The sequence below is a fragment of the Myotis brandtii genome, unplaced genomic scaffold, assembly GCF_000412655.1.
Source record: "Myotis brandtii unplaced genomic scaffold, ASM41265v1 scaffold915, whole genome shotgun sequence".
NCBI classification, from domain to species: Eukaryota; Metazoa; Chordata; class Mammalia; order Chiroptera; family Vespertilionidae; genus Myotis; species Myotis brandtii.
In genome coordinates, this window is record NW_005371769.1 from 679716 (window position 1) to 690596 (window position 10881).

The 10881-nt window shown below is 61.5% G+C and overlaps 1 protein-coding gene across 1 annotated transcript in view; it reads left to right on the forward strand.

Moving 5' to 3' along the window:
* The window catches only part of KCNQ2 (potassium channel, voltage gated KQT-like subfamily Q, member 2), a 45502-nt gene that overhangs the window by 3817 nt on the left and 30804 nt on the right, over nucleotides 1-10881 (forward strand). The gene's annotated exons all lie outside the window — the stretch shown is intronic.

Consider the following 10881-nt stretch of genomic DNA (forward strand, 5'->3'; position numbering starts at 1 on the left):
GGGGGGGGGGGGGGGGGGGGGGGAGGGGGGGGGGGGGGGGCGGGGGGGGGGGGGGTGGGGGGGGGGGGGGGGGGGGGGGGGGAGGGGGGAGGGGTCGGAGATCCGGAGATGTGGGCCAGCCTTGGCAGAAATACCTGGGACCTCCCGCCCGAGGCCCGAGGCCCCCGGAGGGTCCTTCCTGTGCTTGTGCTGGATGAAGAGTGGGCCCTGGGCAGGCGCCCCAGGGCACACATGCGCTCAGGGTGGAATTCTGGGAGGGCAGCTTGAGAGTTTCCAGGCTCCCTCAGTGCTGCCTCCCTCAGGTGTCGCCTCTCAGCAATGACCCCTAGCAGTGACCCAGCCCTTCCATGGGGAGCCCGGCAGCCCTGTAAGTGCTCCTCCCCATGTCCACCCCTCACACCACGGGCAGGGACTCGGGCCCTGAGGGTCTGTGCACCTGAAAGTGGGGGATTCTCTATGTAAGAGGATTTTCAGGTACAGGGTCCAGAGTTTGCAAGGGTTTCTCAAAGGGGGTTCAGAGGATGTGCTTGGTAGAGGGCCTGTGGGGGTGGGGACTGCGGGCTTTGGGCCAGCCTGGCTGGGACCTTGTCTCCACTGATGCTCCCAGACCTCAACCCGAGTCTCCTCATCTGTAATGTGAGGGTAACACAGAGCTGGGTGCGTGTGACGGCCATGCAGCTCGTCACCATGACTGGCTCAGCAGGAGAGGCCTCGTCCTGAAGCGGGTGTGGAGGGCCCAGCAGACAAGGGCTGGCGTGGGCTGACAGCGTCCTCAGCCTCCTGCCCCTCAGTCCAGCCTTGGCCAGTTCTCAGTCCCGGCAGCCTGAGTGAAAGTCTCACTGCCAGCAAGGGCCTGCTGCCTGATGCCCATGGGAGATAACATGGTGGCACTGGCTTTTGAAAAAAGAAAAAGTCTTTTATTGTGAGGTCTACAGGCAAGGAGACAGGAGGTGGTGCTCAAATCTGTCCTCCCACCCAGGGCTCCAGCCGGATTTGAGGGTTTCAGCACCGGGTCTTCCTGGACAGCGCACCTGTGCTTCTGAAAGGCTCAGGCCGTCATGCTGTCCCAGCCTGAGGCTCTGTGGGGGCAGCCGCTGAGGGTCCACAGCGTTACCGTGAGGTGTCCAGGGTGTGACTTGGGAGTGAGGTTCACAGGTGTGACTCATGAGTGGTGTATCCAAAGTTTAAACTTGGGTTTTGGGTTTTGTTAGAAATAGGACAGGATCAGTTTGAGCTGGCTCTGTGGTTGCCAAGGGGTTCGGGGCTGCTGCTTAGACACGAGGGCGCCCTTGGACGTGAGGCCTGGGTCTGACGCGTGTCCAGGGGACTGGCTGCTTTCCTAAGGAGACTCGAGCTCTGCGCTGCCCAGGCATTGGGAGATGCTCCTGCTCTGCCGATGGCAGACGTTCTGGCATCCTGAGGCTCCACACATGGAAAAACACCACTGTGGGCAGCTTGTACCCATGAACCCCTGGACCGTAAAAAAACGCCACATGGGCCCTGGGACACTGGGTTTCCACAAAGGCTGTGTCTGGCGCCCCTCCCCCTTTAGGCTAGTCATGTGCTGACCTAGCTCACGTGGGCCGCGAGGCTGAGCCCACTTTGGATGGGACTGTCCCAGGAGCGTGGGAGATGCCTGCCAGGAGGCTGGAGCTCAGCTGAGCTTTCTGACACCCATCTGCGGACGGCGCTGGCAGCCTCTCCCACGCGCCTCCTTCATGGCCCTGCACAGGCCTTGCTGGCAGAGGAAGCGCGCCTTCCTGTTATGACTGCGCGGCGCCTGTCCAGCCCTCCCTACAGAGCCCCAGCAGCGGTTTGGGTCCAAGGCAGAAAGAAGAGAAGCAGACCCAAGATCGTCCCCCAAGAACGCCGCCATCCATGCTGGGGGAGGCTGCTGAGGAAACAGCATGGTGCTGGGCCTGACTCAGGCCTGCCCTGCCCCTGGCCAGGCCCCCATCTCCCCTCTGAGCCCAGGCTGGTGTCCACAGTCCCGCGTCCGCTGACCTGTTCGCTCGCTTCCCTGGCAGCTGTACAGCAGGGAGCGTGTTCCTGGCGAGGTGGGAGTGTGCGGAGAGAGTCAGTGCCAGAGAGATGACTGTTCCTAAAGCCTGGCGTCACTCATGTGAAGTGAGAGTCAGAGCCGTTTATTTAGCACATGGGCTGGGTTGGGGTGGGGGCTGGGTGTTTGCTATTCGAGGCTGAGACAGACCGTGCTTTTCTGTTGTTGGTAATCCTCAGCCGGGGATATCTTTCCATTGATTTTTAGAGAGAGTGGAAGGGACGGGGAGACAGAGAGAGAAACATCAACGTGAGAGAAACACGTCAATTGGTTGCCTCATGCACGCGTCCCAACCGGCACCATGCCCTTGACGGGAATCAAGACCCTTCAGTGCTTGGGCGGATGCTCTAACCACTGAGCACGCTGACCAGTGCGTAGACCATGCTTTTAATTCATCTGGAAGGAAATAGGGCTGAAGACCTTGAAGGTCTCAGTGCCCCTCAGATGGGCACGCCCCGGCCCTGCTCGGGCCTGCATTCCAGGCTCCGCTGGACCTAAGTGGGAGCTGTGAGGACAACTTTGCAGAAGAATAAGGTGCTTCCTACATGATTTGCCTCAGGAAGTTTGTGTGGCTGTTTCTGCAGCCCATTCAGAGTTGTCTCACTGGAGTGCTAGGCTGGTCGGCATCGGGAGCCTGCTGTGGAGGCGGCGAAGGGCAGGGATGCATGCCCCCGTGGAGGGGTTCCTCCTGTAAGCAGGTCTGAGCTCTGGTTAGGTGTGGGGTCAGTCACAGTGGGTCTTGGAAAGGCGTTTCCCGGCTCCCTATTCTATAGGGACTGGTGAGACGATGGGTGTTGGAGTTTGATGTGATTCCTCTCAGGTGCTTCACACACCTGCTGTCATTTAGCCCCAGACACTGAGCTGTGGGGCCCCAGGTGAGATAAGGGGGGCAGCCAGAGTGCAGGCCTGGCAGGCACTGGGCTTCAGCGGCCCCAGCTTTCCCCTGTGGCCCCTGCATACAGGGAGGGGAGGCCCACTAGGGGTGGTGACCTGCCTGCCCTCCAGGAGGCTGTGGCTTCTCTCCAGCCACTGGCTGCCCAGAGCCTCTGTCCCGCTGCCCAGCAGCAGGCGTTGCCAAAGGGAGGGGATGCTGGGGCAGGCAGGACCATGCTTTTTTTGGCAGCTCTTTGCAGAGGCTCTGATGGTCGGGCTGTGGCTGCTCCACTTGGGAGAAATGGGAGGGTGGGTGAGTCCCAGGCCGCCAGCCCCGAGTCTGAATTTCGTCTCCGGGATGTTGGATGGTGTTCCTTCTGGATCATTCTACAGAGTGTAGGCCCCTCCCTCCCCCAGATCCTGTCCACTCGGCTCCAGCCCTACATGGCCCCTCTGTCTTCACTTAACTAGACAGCTTAGAACTTAGAGTTTGCTTCCTATTTAGGTTTGGAAAGAGTACTTGAAGCTTTGTAGGAGGATGAGGCCATGTTCTCCTGGGAGCCCAGGTGTGGGGAAGTGGTGAATCGCTTGGAGAAGCTGGTCCCTCGGCAGGGGGTGTGGTGGTGGGAGGAGCCTGGGCAAGCACTTTTCCAGCTGGTGTCTGCGTCCTGTGTGCAGGGCACTAAGCTGGGCCCCTGGTGGACAGGTTGTCACGGGAGCCTGGCTGGATCCACAGGAGTTGAGAAGTTTGTTCACCCAGAGACCCGGCCTTCATGAGGACGCGGTGGCTTCCAGCCCAGTATGCTGAGGGAGAGGGCCGAGCCGGGCGCTGGTCGTGGTCCTGAACACGAGCTTATGGCTGTCTCTCCTTTTGGGCAGCAGCCGGCCCTCGTGGAGTGGGGCTTGGCCCCACTGGTGCTGGGGAAGGGGCTGCTCATTTGGATCTCTTGCTTCCGACTCCAGATTCATCCCTTTGTGCTCACAGGGCCTCTGCTCCCCAGAGAGCCTCCTCTCTGACGGGGCGTTAATGAGCTGAGAGCTGAGTACGATCCTGGGGAAGGAAGTTGGTGTCTGACCCAGGCAGCGGGCCGACAGTGCCACTCTGTCTGAGCAACGGGATGCTACGGCCTCTTAAACACTTGGTTATGGTTTATTACCTTTTCTGATTGCAAAAATGACAATAACCATCGTAGGAAATTGGAAAGATGCTGGAAAACGCAAGGAAGATTGCTCACCCTCCTGAGTTATTCTCAAGCATGTGGGCTTGGCTGTGCCTTCCTTCCACAAGAAAGGACGCGGACTCTGGGGCCTGTCTGTGCAATGGTGCACAGTGACCGTGTCCTTGAAGAATCCCAATGGAGGCAGAGCTGGTGCCTCCTCGTGCAGGCGACAAGGTCGCCCTGTCCCCAGCTCCCCTTCGTCCGGGGCCCTTGGTGGCTCAGGGGAGGAGACAGCAGCCGTGGTGCTGTTTGGAGGGTGGACGCTGAGGGATCACACATCTGGTGGCCTGGGAGGGGCATGTTCAAATGAGGCCTGAGGCGGGGAAGTGCTCTCGCCGAGGCCGAGAGGACACTCACTAGAGACGTTTGTAGGGCACAGGTATGAGGGGGCAGCCTGAGAACTGATTGGAGGGTCTTTAGGATGAGTTTAGGGGAGACTGTCCTGGGGGAGGCAGGCCTGGCTGTCCGGTCAGCCTGGGGGCAGAGGCCAGTGTCCCCCTCCGCCCCCCTGGTCCTGCATGGTGCTTCCTGTGTGAGGCTGAGGGCCCAGCAGGGCGGGGACGTGGGACCTGCAGGGGCAGGAGTCAGCCGTGGTGGCCCTCTGCTCAGGCCAGCTCCTCGGGCAGAGCAAGGACTTACAGGACCCCAAAGGTACCGCATTGGGGGTGGTGTGGCAGGGAGCTCAGGACGGGCAGGCCCAGGGGACACAGGCCAGGACTGGGCCCACAGAGTGAACTTGGGGGGTGGGGCTGAAGCTGACAGACACGGAGCTTAGTGTAAGCTGTGGAAGGGACACTTCTGTGAGGGGAGCCCCCACGGCAGGAAGCCACCCCCCTGTGGGGACACACGCAGTGTCACCCCTCGGGCTTCCCGAGCAGGTGTCCTTGGTCTGGTGGGAGGGATGGGGCCCTTGCCAGTAGGGGGGTGCCCGTGGCTCTCCCCACCCAAGTCTGTCCTGTCACAGAGGGAAACTGAGGCACAGGTGGGGAGGGCACGGCCTGGGCAGACCAGAGCTTCCCGAAGGCTCGGACCTGCCAGCATGACCTTGTCTTGCTTTTTCCTCTTCGTTTCTTTGCCTCCATTTTCTTTAGTTGTGAGATTCACAGAACGCACAAGTAACCATTTCCAACCAAACAATTCCGTGATGTTGAGTGTATTCTCTGGTTTCAAAATTTCCCCATCACCCCATAAAACGCCAAGCCCGTCCGCCCGTGTCCCCGCCTCAGCCCTCGGGGCGACTGGCTTCCCTGGAGTCACACCGTCTGTTCCTCAGGTGGCAGCTCCGTCTGTGATCCTTCCTGCTCAAGGCTGAGGGTATTTGCCCACACGGAGGCCCCCCACCTGTTCGTTTCCACCTGTGAGCACTGTGACATTCATGTTCCAGTGTCCGCGTGCACACATGTTGCCATTCCTCAGGAATGGGGCCTTTTTAATGAGTTGCATTTGCCCCATCGTGGGCTCCCTGCGGCGGGCAGTGCCCCTCCCAGACCCCCGCCCTCCACCTCGCAGCCTGCTGTGCGTGGCCCCGTGCAGCCTGTCTGAGTGGGGCTTGGGCTTTGGCTCTCAAGCTGGATCTGACCACGGCGAGGGCAGTTTCGGCCGCCCCTGGGCAGCATGTGGGGGCCGCCCCTGTGTGTGGGTTTTGCTGTGCACTTGGGGAGCCTGGGAGCAGAGCAGGTGAGGAGAGCAGCGGACCCCTGCTCAGAGGGGTCAGGACCCCGTACCCCTGGAGAGTAAACTGGAAAGAGTTGGGTGCTGGGTAGCCTCTTGGGGAAGCTGATGTTGAAAAGGACCCTGGGAGACAGGGCGGCGGCTGTGATGGATGTGGGGCAGGAGAGTCCCAGGCAGCAGGGGAGTGTGCACAGGCACGGGGTGGGGGGGGGAAGCTGGCCGGCGGGGCTGAGAACAGCAGAGGGAGTGGCGTGCTCTTCCTCTGGGCTCAGTGGCTGCCGTGGGCACCTGGAGAGATGGGACAGTCAGGGCCTCCTGGTGGAGGAAGAGCCGAGATGCTTGAGGTCTTGGGAGGGAGAGGGATGTGCACAAGGACCCCTGGTGGGGGTCGTTGTCTCTGTGGAGGTGGGGCTGGGAGGTGAGGAGACCCAGACGGGGTGGCTGCTGCCCGGATGTGTGTGGGCGGGCAGGGGGTGGGCTCTGATGTGGATGGGGAGGCACTCAGGCGAGCCGTTGTCCAGCCCTGTGGTCTGAGTTCAGACAGGTGACGAATAGGGAGCCAATCACCCAGGTGCAGCCATTGTCTCTGGGGGTCGCCTGGAAGGCCCTGGGGAAGCCGCCTTTGCTGCGTGCGGAGATGGCGGGTTCCTGCCAGGCCTGGCTGCCCAGGACAGCCCTCCACACAGTCCGCAGCTGCCGGGGCATGAGGCCTCTCCCGGAGGCCTGCTCTTCCCGGAGGAGGGTCGGACCCCGACCTCCACACCCCCGTCCTGGAAAGAGCCCGTGGCCTAGGCTTGGGAGGGATGCTGGCCATCCTGGGTCCCCTGAGAGCACCCTCCTGCCCTGGTTTCGGGAGAGAAGGGCTGGATGAGGGGCTGGTGTGAGAAGGCTGTGGACGTGGACTGGCTGTCCGGCCAGCAGGGGAGGGGCTGCCAGTGGGGGTGGGGCACAGGCCAGCCAAGGCTGCTGGTGGAGGCTTCAAATGCTGAGGCAGGAGCCGGATCCGAGGATCTGGGGCCTCTTAAGTCGTGGACTCCCAGGTCCGAGTCAGTTATTGAGCATGTGCTGTATACAGGGTCCTGGGCGCTTGCCTGCATTTCCTCCCTACACCCTTAGGCCCAGGTGGGAGCCACCAGAACCTTCCACCCTCAGATTCGGTGTCAGGTTGGACAGGAGTGGCCTGGGGGCCACCGCTTGGTGAGCCTTGGCCCCAACGGGATGGTCTGTGTGCACCGTCTCCAGACTTGGCCCCGCTCCCTCTGACCCTGGCGGGATCACAAAGTGATTTCTCACGCCTGGTTTCCGCCGGGAGCAGCCACCAGCAGCTGGGCTTCCCGTCACTCCGCAGATTGGAAGTGGCAGTGGGTCCTCAGGCAGAGCAGTTTATTAGGGGGCAAAATTAGATTCCAGGCTGAAGTGCTAGCCGAGGTCCTCCCAGACGCGGCGGGCGGGGTTCCCCAGGGAGCCTGGCCAACAGGCTGCAGGGGGACCTGCCTTGACCTCACACTGGCTGCGATGATCACCAGGCCCAGTCCCTGGGCACTGGCTGGAAGGGACATCATTCTGGGAAGGGGTGTTTCTGCAGACCTCTCCAGCGGAAGGGGGGGCTCAACCCTGTAGCCCCCCCCTCCCCCTCTTCAGAGCATCCTGTTTTCATCTGTGAAATGACAAAGAGCGCCTTCCAGCCTTTAGGGTTGTCATGTGCCTGGTGTTGCCACCAGTTCTAGCCTGTGGGGAGCTCGATGTTAGGGACCCCTCCCCATCCACCTCTTCAGCTCTGCCTGAGAGCAGCCTGCAGGGCCGGGGGAGGGGGCTATGAAGTGACTTGCCTTCATCCTACCCCTGCTATTCACTTGTTAAATGTTTGTTTCATTAAGTATGTAAAATGAGATTAATAACCCAGCCATCTCTTGAGTCAGTCTTTGGGGGGAGTGAGGGAGTCTGGGCTGGGGACCCTAGGAGGGGAGATAGGGCTCCATCCACCTGCATGGAGGTACTGCCCTATTGCCCCCAACCCCCCAGTGGAGGGGGGAAATCAGCAAGGAGGTGGCATTGGCTTTGTCATGTTTTTCCAAAAAAAAATATTTCCTGCATTCAGATGGGGAGGGTGGAGGGCAAGAGGAGACAGAAGCAGAGGGCGTTTCTCTGAAGGTAACGGGGGCGGGGGGTCCCCTCCTAAGCATGAGGGCAGGCAGAGGGCATGTGACACACCTGCATGCAGATGTGCACCTGGGCCTGCAGGTGTGGCAGGGGCCGACCACCTGGTGGGCGCCCTCAGGCCTTGCCTTGGGCTCCTCTGGTTGGTGACTATGCCTCTCCACCCTGGTGGCTCCCATCACCTCCCCCGGGCCCAGCCTCCCAGCCCTCAGGAGTCCGCGTCCCCCTGTTTCATAAGAGGGGTCCTGCCTCTGCTCAGTGCTCAGGCTGCACCTAGAAGCCCCCGATGTCTGGCTGAGGTGTCTCCTACTTCTGTGGGTCCTGGAGGATGGGGCCAGCCTCCCTTGTGGACGCTGGTGACTGGGTCGGCGCTCGTGATTCTGGGGGCCTCTCAGTTCAGGAGGCCGTCCTCCCACCGCCCAGGTGAGCGCTCAGCCTGAGGTCACTGCCCACACTGGCCACCCTGCCTGCCTTCCATCTTGACCCCTGGAATCTGGACCAGCTGCTTGAGATGCTTGTCTCCTTGGCAACTGCTGCCAGGATGGACTCTCCACTTCGAATTCATTATCATAATTAGCCTCAGGCTGCGGGAAACCACCCTTCCATCTCCCATCTTTTCTTTCCTGCAGCCTGGACAGTCACCAGGGCTCCCAGGGCCTGGTCCAGGTGTTGGAGAGGCAGGACAGGGCTGGCCTCTAGGTGCGGGCAGGTGGGGCTGCTCACCTGCCGTCTCTCTTGTCTCTGTGCGGGGGTTGGGGGGGAGTGGACCCAGGTCCTCGTGGCTGCCCTTGTCCTCCAGGACTGGAGGGGCAGCGCTCTGGGCACGCAGGGCTGCCGCTGGACACATGGAGTGCAGGGCTGCCCCTCGCCTCCCGAGGGCAGGAGCGGGAAGAGGGTGCTTTCTTTCTTTTTAAAATGTTTTTATTGATTTCAGAGAGGAAAGGAGAGGGAGAGAAGTAAAGAAGCATCAATGATGAGAGAGAATCATTGATCACTGCCTCCTGCACACCCCACACTTGGGATTGAGCCTGTAACCCAGACATGTGCCCTAACTGGGAATTGAACCATGACCTCCTGGTTCATAAGTCATGCTCAACCACTGAGCCACGCTGGCTGGGCGAGGGGTGCCTTCTGACCCACAGCTGCCAGCTCCTGGAGCCCAGGGTGCAGGAGCTGGGAAAGGTCTGCGGGAACGGGCGGGAACACCGCCTGCTCGCATCCCGAGCAGGTGGGAGACGCGGGCTCGGCCCACGGTGAGCCCAGGAACCGCAGGGCTGCATTGGTTACCACGCCCTCACCCCGCAGGAGGGTGAGCCTCCTGCCTGAGATCGGTCGCCGGGGCTGGGCCTCAGTGGAGTGTCCCCTGTCACTGAGGATGCTGTGCCCAGAGCCCACTGTCCTCTCAGAGCCTGCTCCCTTCTCTAAGTTCCCTCCGGCCGGGGCGCCCGTGTGCTGGGTGGGGTGGTGGTGGGTCACCAAGGTGCCCGCTGATAGGAAGAGGCCTGGTCATAATGTCTTTTCTTTGCTGTCCAGCTGCTTGGCGTGGGCGGGGGGGGGGCGGGGTTTGCAGTCTGTAGGAGCCCAGGCCTGTCTGTAGGATCAGGCCTGTGGGCCTGGCTTGTGGGAATCTGTCGTCTTTGGGGATGTGACAGGGAGACGCACGAAGCCCACTGTCTGAGCCTCCTCGGGGTGGGTGCCAGGAGCCTCACCCACTGGGTGCCATCTGTCCCCGTCTGTTCCAAAACTTCAAAAACAAGCCTGGAGCTGTTGCTGGCACTTTCTGGGGTGGGGCCACTGGAGGCGTGGGCTTGTCTTCTTCCTACTCTCCCGCCACTGCACGGGGACAGAATGTTCTGGAATGCCCATCAGAGCTGACCTCAGGAAGCGGGGCTGAGAGGGCCTGGCCACTTTGGGACTTCCGAGGAATGCCTGTGTGGGGGAAGCCCTGCGCACGAGGGTGACAGCCAGGCATCTCCCTGCCCGCTCCTGTCTGTCAGACTCGCCTGGGGCGGGCCTGGGACACAGTCCCCCCCACCGTGGCGCCCGCTTCCCTCTTCAGGAACACCCTGCCCTTCTCCCTCCAGGCCCGACAGGAGCCTCCTCATGGACACCTCCTCGGGGGAGCCACTGGCTCCCCGCATCCCTGGGGCCCCTTTTGTGATGGGTGATGCCTTCCGTGCCTCCCATGCCAAACCTTCAGGTCCCAGCCTGGAGCTCCCATCCCACCCCTGGCGGAGCCACTCTGGGCACGGGCGCCCCTTTCCCACGGCCAGGTCGGGAGAAAACACCACCAGGCAGACAGACAATTACAATTATAAGACACAGAAGATATTTGGACTTTTTTCCAGGGCTCAGTTAATTGAATAAATGGGCTAATGAATGAAGGAAATGAATTGCGGTTTGAAATGTGACTGGTTCTCCGTGGGCACTGTGTCAGCAGGACTGTCGGTGCCCATCACCCTCTGCCAGCGCCTCTGCCATGCCCACGCTCCCAGGGAGGGGCCCTGTGTCTCTGGGCAGGCACAGGCTGTGGGGCGCATGGGCAAGGCCACCGGAGGCTTGTTGGTGCTAAGTGCATGCTCGGGGCAGCCAGGCTGGGGCTCAGGCAGGACGCCCAGCAGTAGGGCACTCGCAGGACTGGGCTGGGGCTGGGCCCGAGAGGGTGTTGCCGTGGCCAGGCTCAGGTTGGACAATGTAGTGTTGGCCCCAAAGGATCTCAGCCCCTCCACCCCCTGGGACACTCATGGTCTCGACTTGGGACCTGTGGAGCTGGAGCTGGGAAGATGGGGTGTCCAGGTCGTTAGGACATGTGGGAGGGGTGTGATGTGGGGCCCTGGAGCAGGCCCTCAGCCACCACGGACTCTGCTCCCTGAGACCCCACCCCACCCACCCTGCCTGTTC